This window comes from Narcine bancroftii, chromosome 1 (genome assembly GCF_036971445.1).
Source record: "Narcine bancroftii isolate sNarBan1 chromosome 1, sNarBan1.hap1, whole genome shotgun sequence".
NCBI lineage: Eukaryota > Metazoa > Chordata > Chondrichthyes > Torpediniformes > Narcinidae > Narcine > Narcine bancroftii.
The window spans coordinates 465,171,652-465,189,531 of record NC_091469.1 but is presented as its reverse complement, the minus strand read 5'-3'; the positions used below and the strand labels follow the sequence as shown (position 1 = coordinate 465,189,531).

The 17,880-nt window shown below is 44.9% G+C and overlaps 1 long non-coding RNA gene across 1 annotated transcript; it reads right to left on the bottom strand.

Moving 5' to 3' along the window:
• Positions 1-16,228: 16,228 nt before the first annotated feature.
• LOC138753786 (uncharacterized) lies at positions 16,229-17,814 on the bottom strand. The gene is made up of 2 exons (XR_011351435.1): positions 17,747-17,814; positions 16,229-16,332 (listed from the first exon to the last, which is right to left on the bottom strand). It is a non-coding gene; the product is annotated as an uncharacterized lncRNA (long non-coding RNA).
• Between the last annotated feature and the right edge of the window lie 66 nt (positions 17,815-17,880).

Below are 17,880 nucleotides of genomic sequence, written 5' to 3'. Positions count from 1 at the left end.
ACAGAATTCCTCCTCTTCAAATGACAAATGTACTATACAATGTTGTTGAACATTCATAGAATACAAATGAGATGTGATAAATATGCAGTAATTAGAAGGATATGTCTTCAGGTTGTATTTTAGCACAGTTCGTGAGTCTATGAAGCTTTCAGTAGAGCCCATGTCAATTAGGCATTTAGAGGAATGTCCATTTACCTTCACAGTCACTGTGGAGTTGCTGAGCTGGTGAGGTCTATCCTGATCTAGAACCATCGAGGCTAGGTCCCCGGAGACTCCATGCTCCTCATTTGAGTCATCCCCACTGTCCTGGGCTGCCCTGTGTGGATAAGATGGCGTCGGCCTTGTGATGCAGCAAGATGGCCGCCCTCCTTCTTCCTTTGATAATGATGATGTCGAGTCTGAATATGGGTCGAGGCAAGATGGCCGCAGAGTCTTTTTGTGCTGTTTCTTCACTGCCACCCTCCATTGGCGTGTTGTGCAGCAAGTGGGGTCGGGTGAATTTTGGGCTGATGGCTTGGGGCTGGAATTTGATCCGGGAGCAGTGCAAGCTGTGGACTTCTCCCAATGCCCTTGCTTGCTACAGCTGGAACACACTGAATCTTTTGTCAGGCACCAAGATTGCGGATGTTGGCTCTTGCTGCAGATAAAGCACTCCCCAGCACGGGAAGCAGCAGCCATTAGGGCAGGGGTAGTGGGAGCAGCTGGTCTTTGGAAGGGGTCACCTGAGTAAGTGAGCTTGCTGGCCTGTTGCAGCAATTTGGCCAGCTCCTTCTTTCCCAACTTGAGCAGTTGCTGCCTCATGTACTTGGAGCAGATCCATGTGACTAGGGTGTCCCAGATCTGTTTTTCCTCAAGAATACAGCCTATACTTGCTCTTCTTGGGAAGTGTCCACAGATCCAGCAGGTAGTCTTCGATGGTCTCTCAAGGTAGAGTGAGTCGGTGCCTCACTAGGACCTCGTTCTGTGACTTCAGGTACAGAGCCTTCAACACCTCGATGGTAGCATCATATGTAGTGCAGTCCCTGATGACTGCATACTCTTTCGTTCCTACCCTCGAAATGAGTGCCGACCTGCTGAGTTCATTGGAGTGGAAGATGTCTCTGGTCGCGTTCATGTAGGCCTGGAAGCAGTCTAGCCAGTATGTGATTGCTCAGCTGCGTCAGGGGACAGAGGGTATATCAGTAGCATACCTGACTTAAGTAGTTCCTCCATCATTATGGAATAGGCTAATAAAATTGTAGTGTGTATAAAAGGTCTCATGACTGGAAGGAGAACAAACGCTTTTATTAGCTTAGAACTAATGGTAGAGTTTCACAGTAGTCTTCAGGAGGGTTCTAGGTTTAGGCGGGAAATAGGGTTATAAATGAGCAGATGAGGGCAGGGCAAGTATTTTCAACAGGACACTGGAGTGTCTGATTGGGAGGAATCAGTTTGTGTCCAACGAGCAACAAATCGCTTTCTCTCTCAAAACTGATGGGAACCTTCCTGAGCAGTAACCATTTACCTTTCAGGCACCAAAGCCTGGTGAAATTCATGGGATTCTGTGCACAGTTAAGAATTGCCTGACACCAGTGAACTTGGAGGAGTGAGAAGTGAGATTGGACTGTGAATTAAAGAACATTTTCGAACTTGTACACACATTACATACATGTGCGCTTAAAATTAGAAGGGGGTTAAGTTAGGTTAAGTTGGTAGCAATAAGTTGAAGATTGATTCTGCTTTCATGTTTAAAGATAATTGGGGGCAGCCTTTGTGTATGTGACCATTTGCCTTGGTGAATTTCTGTTGCTGCTGGGTTTGGGATCCTCTGGGCCCGTAACAGAGATTACCATAATTTAAGGAATTTGGGTATTTGGATGCTCCTGAGGTGCATTGCCTGGTTTCCAAACATTGTCCTTCATTTTGCTTTGTTTAGATGGGGGGGGTTTGATTAATGAAAGGGGCGACTTTTTCTTTTCCTGTTTTTGTTTTCTTTTTCATTATTTTGATGTCACAGGTTTGATTGAAAAGGGTGCACACAATTTGTACTGTGTATGATCAAGGATTTATTTGAAACGTACAAATTATCTGTCCTTTCTTATATTCCAGCTAATGTAGTAGATTTATATGTGTGTATTTTTTTATTAAACTCAGGAAAAGAAAGAAAGATCTCTCCCATCTCTATGGGTTCCATATGTACCCAACTGCTTGATCTTCAAGGGAACCAATTTTGTCCTTCTGCTCTTAATATACCTGTGGAAGCTCTTAGGATTTTCCTTCACGTTGTCTGCAAAAGTGACTATGTGTCTTAGCCTTCCTGATTTCTTTCTTCAGGTTCTTCTTGAATTTTTATACTCCTCAGGTACCTCAATTCTCTCTTCTTCTGAACCAGATCCCCATTTCCCTCGAAAACCTATGTCTGCTCACTTTGCCTTTAATCGTGACAGTAATGGACAAACTCTGTGCTCTCAAAAAATTTCTCCTTTGAAGGTCCTCCACTTACCTCGCACATCCTTGCCTGAAAACAACTCACCCAATCCACACATTCTGGATCCTTTCTCATTTCCTCAAAATTGGCCTTTCTCCAATTTAGAATCTCAACCTGAGACCCAGTCCTACCCTTCTCCATAATTAACTTGAAACTAATAGCATTATGATCACTGGTTCCCTGTCCTGTCTCGTTCCCTAATAGGAAATCAAGTATTGCATTCTCTCTCTCGTTGGTACCTCTATATATTGATTTAGAAAACCTTCTTGAATACATTTGACAATCTCCAAGCCATCAAACCCTTTTACAGTATGGGAGTCCCAGTCAATATGTGGAAGATTAAAATCTCCTACTTGGTGAATGAGCTCTATTAAGTTTTATGTGGAGAGAACAAAAGACATTGATGAAGGTAGGGTGGTAGATGTAGTCTACATGGATTTTAGCAAGGCAAGAGACTCATCCAGAAAGTCATGATTCATGGCTGTGTGGATAAAAGAAATTGGCTTGGCAGTTGAAACCAGAGTAATAGTGGAAGGATAGTATTCTGACTGGAGGTCGGTGACTAGTGGGGTTCCACAGGGATCTGTTCTGGGACCCCTGCTTTTTGTGATCTTTATAAGTGACCTTGATGAAGAGGCAGAAGGATGGTTCAGTAAGTTCGCAGATGACACGAAGGTTGGAGCTGAAGCTTGTCAAAGGTTACAAGAGGATAAAGAGAAAATGCTGAGTTGGGCATGGAAGGACAAAGCAGAAGGTTGAATACAGGGTTAATGGTCAGTTACTTAGGAGTGTGGATGAACAGAGGGACCTTGGGGTTCAAATCCACAGATCTATTAAGGTTGCCACATAGATTGATAGGACAGTTAAGAAGGCCTATGAAATGCTGGGATTCATTAATAGGGGAATTGAGTTCCAGTGTAGAGAGGTCCATTTGCAACTCTACCAATCTTTGGTGAGACTACACTTGGAACATTGTGTTCAGTTCTGGTCACCTCATTATAAGAAGAATGTAGAAGCTACGGTGAGGGTGCAGAGGAGATTTACAAGGATGTTGCCTGGATTGGAAAACAAGTTTTATGGGGGAAGGATGACAGAGCTGGGACTTTTCTCTTTGGAAGGTAAAAGGATGAGAGTAGACGTAATAGAGGACTACAAGATTATGAGAGGCGTAGGTAGGGTGGACAGCCAGCTCCTTTTTCCCAGGGCAGGAAGAGCAAACACCAGAGGACATGTGCACAAAGTTAGCAGAGGTAAGTTTAGGGGAGACATCAGGGGTAAGTTTTTTTAAAAATACAGAAAGTTATGGGAGCCTGAAATGCCTTGTCTGGGATGTTGTTGGAGGGTGAAACAGGGGCATTTAAGAGACTCTTAGACAGGCGCATGGATGAAGGAAAAATAGAGGGTTATGGGGTAGGGAGGGTTTAGTACTAGGGATACATGGAGGGGCGAAGGGCTTGTTCTGTGCTGTAGTGTTCTATGTTCTATGACAATCTTAGGTTTCCTGCAGCTGCCTGCTATCACTCTACAGATTTGTTCCTCCATTTCTCATTGACTATTGATTCTATAATACAATCCCATAAGTGTGGTCATATCTTTCCCGTTCTTCAGCTCCACCCATATAGCCTCAATAGACAAGCCCTATGTGTCCTTCCTGAGCAAAGGTGTGAAAAAACCTTTATTTGTCTTCCTAACTATAGCTCACCTCTTCTTTTCCTTCTTACCACAGGACCAGATTTCTGATCACCGTGACTTATTCCCCACCACCCTCCCCCCACAACAGTATCCAAAATGTTCTACTTGCTATTGAGGGGGATGGCCACAGGGATTCCCTGCACTGTCTGCCTGTTCCCTTTCCTGAATGTCACTCGTCTGTCTTCCTCTGACCTTCAGATGTGATAGCATGCGTATAACTCCTGTCTCTCACCATCAGGATGATCATCCAACTCCAGCTCCAATTCCTTAACTAGGTTTGTCAGGAGATGCAGCTGGATGCACTTCTCACAAATGAAGTCATCAGGGATACTGCTGGCTTCCCTGATGACCCACATTCTGGAAGAGGAGCATTCCCCTGCCTTGGCTACTATTCCCATTGTCTATGACTAGAGGAAAAAAATATGATATTTAAAACCTACCTTTACCTTTGCCTACCTGCTGAATCCTGTTTGTTCCACAAATATGGTGGCTCTTTCTTACTTCAACTCCTGCATCACCACCTCAGCCCCTATTCACCAAAGCCCCTTCAGCCAAACCCTTTCCACTCTGCCTCAGTCCTCTCCAACGATAACCGTTCCTTCAATGCCTTCTCTGCCACACATACTCTCACTTTTAGGTCCTTTCAGGTCTTGAGGGCAGCGGCAGGAGCGGATCTTAACCTTCAGACTCACCTTTCAGGTGGCAGCCCTGAAAGGCTGCTTGCAGTGTCGCCTGGTCCATCTGAAAGGGCTGTTCAACCAGAATGGAGCACGGTCAACTGGACTCATAGCTCTGCCCACCGATGAGATGTCAATTGAAGCATGTCGAAGCAGAAGAGCACAGGATTATGACGGGACCAGGAGCAGGCAAGGGAAATACATATGATGTTATCAGTCTGTGTCAGCATTCAGACTGAAATACGCTGAATCCTTGGTCAGTCCATTAATGCTATTGAAGCTCTTCTCACCTCCTTGAGGTCTGACAATTGTATAATTGAGATCAGGTAACGGTTCCTGCAGAGGTTGTGGAGCACAAGGCAGCAATTCAAGGTGGAAAGGTGTGGAGAGCCTAGGCGCCACAGACAAAGGCAAACGCTGCTTGTCAGCCAATTAGCTGTGATAACAAATCGGTCTCTCTGGAGGTTAAACAGATCCCAGGGGGCCGAGTTTTGGAGTAATGTCCTCACCAAATTTGATGATGAAGAGTGGCGGAGACACTTTCTTATGTTGCGTGGTATCTTTCACTTCATGCTGGAACTCATAGAACCTCACCTAAGGCCTCAGACATCAAATTGGCAGCGATCATTGGAGCCTGGACTTTGATTAGCTGTCACCCTGTGGTGGTATTGCCACCCCATGTGATTATCATCCATCAGTACCATCTTTGGAATAGGTGTTAGCACCATGAGCATGGTGGTGCGGCAGGTGATTGGAGCTTTGAGGAAGGTCCTCGGTGTGTTTCATCTCGCTGCCAAGTGGAACACCTTTCCAGGAGACAATTGATGGTGTTGTGGAAAGGGGCTACCCAATGTGCTCTGGTGCCATTGATGGGTCACATATTCCCATTATTGCCCCCCTCATGGAAGATGCAGTCTTCTACAATCAGAAAGGGTGGCACTCAGTTGTTCCGCTAGCGGTTGTTGACCACAAGTTCTGGTGAGTTTAAGCCATGGATGTTTGTCACCTCACATGTCTCCATGTCGATAATTACACTCTGTTACAGCTTCACAGATGAGTTTGTGGGTTGGCCTGGCCACATGGACAATGTACGAGTGCTTGCCAATTCTCCCCAGTACAGAAAGGCAGAGGACCAGACCAAGTACCTCTTCCCACGTGACATGAGTGTGCTTGATTTAAAGCTTCTTGCACTGACATTATTCATGCTTCTAGTGTCCACGGGCAGGTTGGTGAACTAACTACATATCTGCATTTTTGTGAGCACAGGTTTCCCAAGATATTAATGGAGTGGAGGTCCCAGCACACTTGTGGCGACGCGGCGTACCCCCTCAGAACATGGCTGATGAAGGGGTTCACACACAGCACCGGGTACTGGATCAGACCAGCGAAGATTTAACAAAGTGCTGAGTTCCGCAAGGATAATGGTGGATAATGCCTTTGGGCGTCTAAAAGGCCGCTGGTGGTGCCTGCCCAAACGTCTTGATATTTCTACTACTTTTGTTCCAGATGTTGTGTTTGCCTGCTGTGTACTGCACAATATATGTGAACTTAACAAGGATAATTTGTTGCCAGAGATCCCCCTGCACCCAATAGCCAAGATTGCAATGATCAGCAGGTGCATGGACACCAGGCCATCTGTTCTGCAGTTATGTCCATCCTGTTAAGGCGGGGAGGTGGTGGTAAGGGGTCTCAGGGTTGCTGCTGTCACTGGGATATGTCCCTCCCATCCACCAAACCCACAACTACCCACTCCCCCCCCCAACCCCACAAATGCTGTGACATGAGCCTGCTGCCTGGCATCTTATCTGTTGTAATCTCATGAAGGGAACAGGGTGATAGAAATGGAACTTTAATAATTGTTTTCCATGGCACTTTTTTGGTTTCATAAATATTCGAGATAGATAATAAAGTGAAATAACAATTCAACCTATTCCACTATCTAGGTGTAAACCATTGAATGCACAAAACACAGTGCAAATCCATTCCACGCACAAAAACACATTGCAAAACTATTGAACAGATACAAACACAGTTCACAAAACTAGCACCACAATATTGCACTGCTGAGTGCATTAATCCTTTAAAAAGTGCACAGCACATTGTTCAAATCAGTGCTTCATTCCAAGAATGACGCACATTAACAACAAAGTGGCGAGTGAGTGAGCAGCATTAACGTTACTCCCTCCCGTAGTTACATCGGACACACAAATCATTCTGGCATTGAGAGGAATGAGGTGGAAGGGGAGAGAACCGGTAATCGACCCCGCCATCTCACTGCTCTCCATGTGTCCACTACTGTGATGTGCCGGGGTAGAATGAAATGGCATGCTGATGGGAGGGGGCTGGTACACGGGATGAGGGGAACTGAAGGGCTGCGGGTACAGGATCTGACGAGTCTCCATTCGCGTGACCAATCTCTGGAAAATGGGGGACTGCCTGTCTGTTGCAGCACTGAGCTGATGCAGCGGAGATGACAACCCAATCACCGCCTGCACTTGCTTGTCCACTTCCGGCTGGCGTACTGCATCCTCCTCCTCCCTCAAACTGCCAAGCATTGCTCTCTCCTGCTCCAGCATCATCTCTGCATGCAGGCGATCCCTCTCTCCATCCTCATTGTCAAGTGCTGTCATCACACTCTCCAACTCCTTAGAAAGAAGCCGAGCCTTCGTCAACCTCTGGCGCTTGCATTTTGTAATGGGCTACTGTGGGTCATATCAGGAAAAGGGCATCAATATTGGAATTACGTGCTTTTTGATACTTAAAACCTGTCTGCTCTGGTGCTAGTCCCGCCTTACCACTTCCACGGACAGTGAGCTCTGCATTGTCTCTTTCGGGGACATCCATGCCAGTGGAATCATCTGCGGTGACCTGCCCCTCCTTGGCTTGCATGTCTCCCCCATCAGCGCTGCTGGTTGTGGCCTTAGATGCCTCAGGAATGGGCATCGAGGAATCAGGGCTCTCCAGAGCACTAACTACGTTCAAGGGTGTTGCTGAGTAGCTAATCCCCCAGATATTGAGGCATTGCTCCAAGTATTGCCACTCCAAATGACCTCTGCCACTCCAAATGACCTCTGCCACTCCAAATGACCTCTGCCACTCCTCCTATTGTGATCCAGCACTGACTGAAACTTTTTCCTCAGGCTCGTTAGCTTGGTCACTACTTGGGCTTTAACAAGTGCTGAAAATGCACTGGCCAGGCCTTCAAATGTAAGCCCATCCCTCACTGTCCCGGTGAGCTCCCTTTTCTGGGCTTCTAGAGACAAATGATTAAGAAGCAATCTAATCTCTGCATCTCCCCAATTAGAACCCATAATGTCCACTGATAATGTAAGCCTCAAATCTACTGCAAAAAGAGACCATACCTACAATGCCCTGCATGCCTCAGCTGTCTCAAAATTTGCGCGAATGCGTCTCATCCTGATGACATCATCAGCCTTCCCCTAAACAGCTCCTTACTCCCTGGTTGCATTCAGATGCATCGGGGGAGCTCAGTTCTCTGCCGATGATCCCTCCTGGAGGAGGGTTGGCTTCGGCGCCTCAGAGGCACTTTCAAAACATTTAGGTGAGTACATCCTTAGCCACATTGGGAGAAGAATATGTGGCTTTACAATGGGGTGTTCAGGCCACCTGAAAGGGTTTAGTGATGTTTGTGTCACATGACCTTGATTGCCCTTCGGTTATTATACTCGATTGCTCAATTAGCTGCTATCTACTGGGTCTCTCCTTTTTAACCTATTTGTCTTCAACTCAATTGACCAATCAGCTGCTCCTCTATCTTTCACCATTTGAACTCAATTGCCCAATCAGCTGCTCCTTTTTCTTTACCACTGAACCCGACTGCCCAATCAGCTGCTCTCTGCTAAGTCTCTCCTTGTCAACTCCTTTGTCTTCAACAGTTAAACTCAATTACCCAATCAGATGGTAATATTGTGGTGGGTTGTGCTCGAGCCCAGTGAAAGAATTGAGACAACAGGCTAAGAGATCGTTTAGCATAAACTAATTTATTTTGAAGTTCACCCTGCGGCCTTTAAGGCTGTCCTGAGCTCGCCTCTTGCGTTCCGGAACTTGCGCCATGCTAATATAAGCGCGTACGTGCTCTTCTGGTCTGCACCAGAAGAGAATGACCCACGATGCCATCTTTGCCCTGGAGGTCTACCAGTAGACAGTGTGCACACAGGAAGTCTGCACCTCCCTTCTTTGGCTTGGCTTCGCGGACGAAGATTTATGGAGGGGGTAAAAAGTCCACGTCAGCTGCAGGCTCGTTTGTGGCTGACAAGTCCGATGCGGGACAGGCAGACACGATTGCAGCGGTTGCAAGGGAAAATTGGTTGGTTGGGGTTGGGTGTTGGGTTTTTCCTCCTTTGCCTTTTGTCAGTGAGGTGGGCTCTGCGGTCTTCTTCAAAGGAGGTTGCTGCCCGCCAAACTGTGAGGCGCCAAGATGCACGGTTTGAGGCGTTATCAGCCCACTGGCGGTGGTCAATGTGGCAGGCACCAAGAGATTTCTTTAGGCAGTCCTTGTACCTTTTCTTTGGTGCACCTCTGTCACGGTGGCCAGTGGAGAGCTCGCCATATAACACGATCTTGGGAAGGCGATGGTCCTCCATTCTGGAGACGTGACCCATCCAGCGCAGCTGGATCTTCAGCAGCGTGGACTCGATGCTGTCGACCTCTGCCATCTCGAGTACTTCGACGTTAGGGGTGTAAGCGCTCCAATGGATGTTGAGGATGGAGCGGAGACAACGCTGGTGGAAGCGTTCTAGGAGCCGTAGGTGGTGCCGGTAGAGGACCCATGATTCGGAGCCGAACAGGAGTGTGGGTATGACAACGGCTCTGTATACGCTTATCTTTGTGAGGTTTTTCAGTTGGTTGTTTTTCCAGACTCTTTTGTGTAGTCTTCCAAAGGCGCTATTTGCCTTGGCGAGTCTGTTGTCTATCTCATTGTCGATCCTTGCATCTGATGAAATGGTGCAGCCGAGATAGGTAAACTGGTTGACCGTTTTGAGTTTTGTGTGCCCGATGGAGATGTCGGGGGGCTGGTAGTCATGGTGGGGAGCTGGCTGATGGAGGACCTCAGTTTTCTTCAGGCTGACTTCCAGGCCAAACATTTTGGCAGTTTCCGCAAAGCAGGACGTCAAGCGCTGAAGAGCTGGCTCTGAATGGGCAACTAAAGCGGCATCATCTGCAAAGAGTAGTTCACGGACAAGTTTCTCTTGTGTCTTGGTGTGAGCTTGCAGGCGCCTCAGATTGAAGAGACTGCTATCCATGCGGCACCTAACAGAGGCCGAAATGTACAGGAATGCACCTGTTGCCACAATTTTTAATGGCGGCGTTGTTGGCTGCGCACAGGGTGGGGGCATGAGGCCTCGTGCATGTCTCAAATGACATCGGGGGAATGATGCTTATTTCTGTCCCCGTGTTCATGGGGAACCTGCAGCCCGAGATCCTGTCCTATACATTGAGTAGGCTGTTTAGTTATCTAGCCGCCATGGCCATTAATGGCAGCTGGCTCTGTCGATTCCTGGAAATGAGCACGGCTGGAGGCACCTGTGTGCTCCTGCACCCCACCGCTGATTATAGAAACACCATTTTGGCTCAGACCTTTCAGTTCTTGTGTGGGGGGTGGGGGGGGGGGCGGGGGTTCCTGCTCATGTGTTGGATATCTTGAGTGTTGGCCTGGGTGGAGGCCTAGTAACACAGTTGACTGTGTCTATGGGCTCGCGCTTGGAGGGATAGAGCACATCTGCTCGTGCTGCGACCCTATATGGGCCGCTGAAATCTATGTCGTCCAGTAGGAGCCTAATGTCATCAGGGATTTGCTTGAGGAATGCCTGGTCGAACATGAGGCGGGGCTTGTGTACCTCTGCCAAGGTGAGGATCCCATCCATGAGGGCAGTCGGAGACCTGTCCCCTAGGCCATCCAAGTGAAGGTCTCTAGAGGTCCTCGTGTTGTGATAGGCCGTAAGTGCTAATGAAGAGGTTTTTAAGAGTTGCGTATTTACCTTCCTCTGGTGGTGCCTGGATGAGGTCATCGACCTGTGAGGTGGCTTCCTGGTCAGCAGCTTTAATGCAACGGTGCCTACGCCTATGCCAAGTCTTCAGAATGTGGGGACTTGTCAGGGTCACCAGTGTGGCTTGCTATACAAGAGCGCAGCAAAGAACTGAGACAACAGGCTGTGAACTTGTTTAGAACAACTGATTTGCTTTGAAATTCACGCTGCGGCTCAAGCTGTCCTGAACCCACCCCTTGCATTCTGGAACTTACATCACACTGACATAAGCGCGCATGCATCTGTATCAGAAGAGAAGGACCCACAATGCCATCTTTGCCATGGCTGCCCCACTGTCCGCACATGACAAGTGGGGCCGGTTCGCTGCTGCAATTATGTGCATCTCCACAATATAACTTTTTTGTTTTCATTGCATGACAATAAAAGAATTTTCAATCTTAAAACAAATGACAGGACTCTTATGAACGACATGAGGATCTTCAGTTGCAAGTCCACAGCTACCCAAAAATGGCCAGGCAAATGGTAAAGAAGATGAATTAGATGCTTGCCTTCATTGGTCAGGCGACAAGAGTATCAAAGTTGGGAATTCATGTTGCAGCTGTATAAAATTTTAGTTAGACATTTGGATATAGTGTGCAGTTCTGATCACCACTCTCAAGGAAAGATGAGGAGACTTCGGAAAGGGTACAGAAGAGCTTTACAAGAATGTTTCCTGAATTAGAGAGTATTAGTGCAGAAAAAGTTGAGCAAACTTGGATTGGAGTGTCAGAGCTGAGGATTGATCTGAGATAACTATATGAAATTATGAGAGGCATAGATGGAGTCTTTTTCCCAGAGTGAAAATATCAAGTACAAGAGCTTTATGGGGAGAGGTGGAAGATACATATCTGTGAGAGGCAAGTAGTACAATGTTTGGTGCTAGGAATGTGCTGTCAGGGGAGGTGGTAGATGCTAATACAATTCTTAAAATACAAATGCTTAAAGGGCATTTTGGACAGATGTGAACAGGCAAGGAATGGAGGAACAAAGGGATATGAACACTGCAGTCAGGTGGAATTTATCAGGATTGATGTCATGGTTGGCATAGACATGGTAGCCTAATAAACTGTTCCTACAATGTACTGTGCAATGTGCTATGTTCATATTGGACCATTATCAAAGAAAGGGAAATGTGGACACAGGATTTTATTAAATCCTCCAGTTTCTCAGAAGTCACACTTCATTAGGCGGTGGAATGTACAGGCTTCAAATCGGAGTATTGTGTGACCACCAGAGCGTCTGTTGAGAGTACCCATTCAAGCACGAATTCAGTCACTTTTTTCAACATCCCCTCCACTAAGGAAGTGGGTACGATGAGCTGGATTTTATATGTAGGCGTTTCTGCCACCTGAGGAGCCAAGGGTGTTCCAGCAGGGGATTTTAACACAGATGGTGACTCTTTGTCCATCGAATGAGAAGCAAGTAGAGCTGCAGTTGAAAATCATTGGGCAGAAATGTTAAAGAAATGGCCAGTTTGGCAAGAACCAGTTCAGATTATTCCATCCATTTAGGCTTATTTTAAAACAATGAAAATCGGAATTCTTTTTCACTGGAAAGCTAATAGAGATGTTAAAGCAATTAATCTGAGCTCCTAGAAAACCAACATTAATAATGAACTGTTGCAGCTCATCCTGTCTGCTATGGATTATCTGTGTCTGGCCCTGAACCCATTGGGAAAATCTAGCCATTAGGGCAGCACATTTCCAAGCACATTTTTTTGTAAAGTCGAGTGAAACGGTCACACCACAAACCAGGGTCAATCTTTCATCTGAAATGGAAAACTGAAAAATAAAGCATGTACGTTTAAAGTTGCAGAGAAGGGAGAGGGTGGAAAGAACAAAAGGGATTATCTATGAAAGGTTGAAGACCACAAAAGTAAAGGGGAATGCAATGCTTTCTGCACACCTAATAAATGGATGAATGAAGACAACTAAAGGGAAAAGAAGAGTAGATGTGGCCATGCTGGTGGCATAGTTAGCATAGCGGTTACTGCAATGTTATTCCAGGACCGTTACATGGGCTCAACTCCAGCCCTATCTGAGAGGAGTTTGTACATTCTCCCTGTGTCTGTGGAGGTTTCCACCAGGTGCTCCGATTCCCTCCCAAATTCTAAAGATGTGCATGAGGTTTGTAGCTTAATTGGCCATGTAGGTTTAATTAGGTGGCACGGGCTCATGGGCCTGAAGGGTTTATTACTGTGTTGAATCTCAAAGTTTTAAAAGAATATGAATATAAATTATGATACACTTGATTGGAGGAAATACAAGTGAATCCTGCAAGGGATGTTTAGGACTCCAGTGTGTGGGAGGAGTCAGAGGTAAAAAATCAAAGGTTGCAAGTTTTGCAGTTACATGGGAATATGCCCCAGCATGAGTAGTTGGGAAATGGATGAGTTGGACTGAGATGTTGCAAGGGGAACAGTATGGGAGGAGAGGTGATGAGAACAGAAGCATGGGCAATAGAGGAGTTGGGGTTGAGAGACCCATCAACCATCATAAAGGGAAAGCAATTACAAAACAGAAATGTACAGCACAGGAATCGGCCCTTGGGATTATATGTCTTTGTGGAACATGATGTCCACATCAAACTAATCTGCTGCTTACATCAGATGGATAGCCTCCCATCCCCTTCATATTTAGGAGTCTATCTAGAAGCCTCTTAAACTTCTACTGAAGCTTCCACCACTAGTCCTGGTACCGCATTTCAAGTATACACCACTTTTGATGTAAAATATTTTCCATGCACTTCTCCCTTCATCTTTCTGCCCCTCACCCGAAATGTATGTCCACACATGTGTAAGAATTTTGCCCTGAGGAAAATATTCAGATGTTCACCTTATCTATTCCTCTTATGATCTTATGCTCCTCTATCAGGTATTCTCCCACACTTAAACCTAATTTTGTCCAATCTCTTTCCACAACTCATGCCATCTAAACCAGACAACTTCTGTACCATTTCCAATTGTTAAGGAAAAGAAAACTTTAATGCATTGTAAAAATAAGTGTTGTCATAAGAGAAGATAGGACAGAGACAAAAGAACTGTCAAAATACGATGCCAATCTTACAGAAAGTTGGGTAGAAGCAAATCTGATTGCTGTGGTAGACTGAGCTTGTAAAGTTGCTAACCTTCCTTGAAGATGAAGAAAGGGACACAAGAGGGACCAAGTGAAGTGGCAGCAGGATCAGAGTTGGTAGCAAAAGGGATGACATTCCAGAGTTCTATATTTCCATGGAAAGAAATTACTTCAAGTTCAAGTTTATTATCATCTGATTGTACAAGTAGACGTACTTCCCAACTTGCAACCTGTGCAACTTGCGTCCATCTGCACATATGACAGAAAATAATAAAAAAAAGAAAATTATAAAACTTGTGCAATTATGGTGAAAATTTGGCCCGTCTATGGTAGTCGCCATGTTGGCTGGTATCCAACCTCTTGCGAGAGCTGGACTTGGTGGCCGCCATGTTGACCGGTTCCAACCTATTGCAAGAGCTGGCCTTAGTGGCCGCCATGTTGGCTGGTGTCCACTCTCTTTCGAGAGCTGGCCTTGGTGGCCGCCATGTTGAGATATTACACTGCATTTTAACTCCTTGTGTTCCACTTTTTTGTGATTCAGTTGCTCAATATTCTGATGGTCAGAAAGATTTTAGAGGCCAATAGAGTCGGTGGGTGCTCAGGGTCTGCAGCAACAGAGAGAATGAGAGGGATTTGGAGACAGAGAATGGAAGGAATTCCATCATTTTATTCTTCAGTATCACAGGTAGGGCAATTCCCCGACATACGTTCATTCCGAGATACAACTGGTCATCCAGAACGGAACACGGATGTCTGTCAGGGAGTACCTGACAAAACAGTGTTATCTGGTCCTTGAAGAAAAATACATGGAAACAGATATACAGACACAACACATAGACAAACAATACATATGCAGTACAAATATATACATTTACAAAAATAAATAAATATTTTTTAATAAATTGAGACTTGGAGGCTTTGGTATGAGCAGTTCATCAGTCATTCAGTAGTCTCACTGCCTGTAGCAAGAAGCTATTTCTCATCCTGGTGGATCTGGCTGTGATAGATACATCTGTATCTCTTTCCTGATGGGGGTGGTAGGGGTCCTCAACAATTTTGCGAGCCCTCTTCAAACAACGATCCAGTCAATCATGTCTATGGAGATGGGAGGGGAGGGAGACCTCTGTGATCCTTTCTGCCACTCTTGTGTTCCTGTCAAATGACCTCTAATCCAACCTCTGCAGCAACCTCTGTACCATACTGTGATGCAGCTGGCTAGGGTGGTCTTGTAGAAATTTAACAGGATGGAGGCTCGTAATCTTGCCTGCCTCAGTCTTCTCAGAAAGTGCAGTCACTGTTGCACCTTCCTAACAAGTGAAGAGATGTTGGGTGTCCAGGAATGGTCACTAATTAAATGGACTCTGAGGAAATTGGGGCCCTCCATCGGGGTCAGCACCAGAACAAGTGGGGGGGGGAGAATTAGGGTAACGGGGGTGAGGGCACAGTCCAATGCTCGTAAACTTGCACGGGGAGGGGGTGGGTGGGGAATGCTGATGCTGGTACCTTCATGCCGATTAATGTTATAGCCTCCGTCCCTCTGACGTAGCTGGGAGACTCACTAGCATGTATCAAATTAGATGCTAGTGATGCTTAACGCATGCTAGTGATGAGGGCAAGGGGCGGGTCTGATGGCGAGCGAAGGCTGTGAGCGTATGGGGGACAGCACTTCACGGGGGGAAATGCCCACCGATGCCCCCCCCATTGGCGCCGACCCTACTCTCCACTCTCTCCAATACCAAGCTAAGAATGTGCAGTGGAGAGCATTCAACCCTTTTCCTCCTGAAGTCCACAATCATCTCCTTTGTCCTATCCATGTTGAGACTCAGGTTATTATTCTCGCATAATTTCACGAAAATTTCCACCTCTTCTGCAGTCTGTGACTCATTATTGGTGCTGAGGAGGCCAACGACTGTTGTGTCATCGGCAAACTTGATAACCTTATAATGGTGAAAGAGTTGAGAGAGGGAGCCTGACTATAAATTTACGATGTAAGCCACAAAGAGATAAGCATCACTTGGCTCCCGTGCCCATAGCTGTCGTTTGGTTTGGGAAAGTGCATTGACTCAATGCAAGGACAAGCTCATCAAGATGAATGAGTGTGATAGCCATGTGTGCCTCTGTTCAAGAAAGAGATTAAAGGATTCTTAAACATTATAGTTTGGAAATATCAAGGTAGCAGATGCCCACGGTGAAAATCAGCCCTTTTGGATCAGGATACTGGAAACTGTTAAAGTGACAAAAAGCATGAGAGATGTCAAAGATATAAGTGGATGGTTTTCAACTTGAAACATTCCTGTGTTTCTCTTTTAATGGATGCCATCTGAAATGATGCGAATCTTCCACCATTTTCTCTTTTTATTTCACATCTATTTTACCTGCAATTAAAAAGAAATTCATTTAGTTTTATGCAAGGGAGCAGGGGAAGAGTCAAGATCAGAGTTACATGGGACAAGAGCAGGTTGAAAGCATAGTTACATCTGAATCGCTCTGTTTATGGCCATTGGAGAAGGAGACGCAGTGGGCTACGTGGGGCTGACAAACTGGAAGGTTGGAAGCCATTGAGGGAAGATCTCCCCATGGAATGAGGTCAGTGTAAAGGTTAAAACCTTGTGTGGTTAACTCTTAGTTAAAATTGTGCCTGTCTCTTTTTTTAAATTTTTTATTTTTCACACTATGAACCATATTGACCAAAATACACATAAACATTTCCCACTTGAAATTACTCAGTGTCATTTTCTCCCCTTTCCCCCCTCCCTTCCCTCCCTCCTTCCCACCCCCCTCCCCACCCACTAAACGTTCAACATATACAATGCATTGAACCCATTAAAAAATGTCATCACACAATGAAAATAAACAAGAAAATTGTGTCATCTACTTTTACACACTGGATCAGTTCATTTCGTCTTCCTCTCATTCTGTCATTTCGCTGTAAGAAGGAAACAGGAACAACAGTACATGCAATTTGGGCATGTGAGAAAGTGGAAAAGTTTAAATACTATGTTTAAATTTAGAGAAAATTAGAAACTCTGTCTATGAATCCCCTTCTAAGTTTGAGTTAACCTGGTGACCATTTATTCAATATCTTCATTTGTGGTGAGTTGATCTGGCTCTGTTTTCTTTTTATGATTATGTATGATAATTGGGCTGTTAGATGAGATCGGAGTGATCGGCGTGATTTAGCTATATCGGTAGGTATTTTTTTTTTAAAGTTTTTAATTCAGATTTGTCTTTTCTTCCTTTTTGGGTTTTTTTTTTCTCTCTTTTTTTATATATTTTTATTAATTATATCATTTTTTTTAGAGATAGTTCATACTCTAAACTGATCTAAATTTTTTTTTATGATATATTTTTATTCTGCAATATTATTGTTTAATATCTCTGTATTAATTCATTACTTACTATGTATTTTTCATATCTCTTTGAACTGTATGTGTTTATAAATTATAATAATAATAAAAAGATTGGAAAAGGAAAGGAAAAGTCTTGGGAAGATCTAAACCAGGTATTAAATAAAATCACAAAAAACAACATCAAAAAATCCAGAGATCTTTCTTCTAAGTAATATAAGAAATAAAGAACTTGGACTCTATTTAGATGGAGCACAAAAAAAGATTTATTATGATAGCCTTAGCTGTAGCAAAAAAATGCAGACTGTCAACCTGGAAATTAGAAGATAGCCTGAGAATACAGCAATGGTCCATAGAAATGAATAAATGTATTCCATTGGAAAACATAATATAAAATTTAAGAAATAACATCACAGTATTCAAACAAATTTGGGAACCGTACATGGAACACAACAGAGAAGTCCTACCGTGGACCTCCACCACCTAAAATGCCTGTCTCTTTAATAGAACTATTGTTTGTGGTGTTACCATAGTGACTATGATGGAATATGTCATAATATCTGCCCAGACTAATGG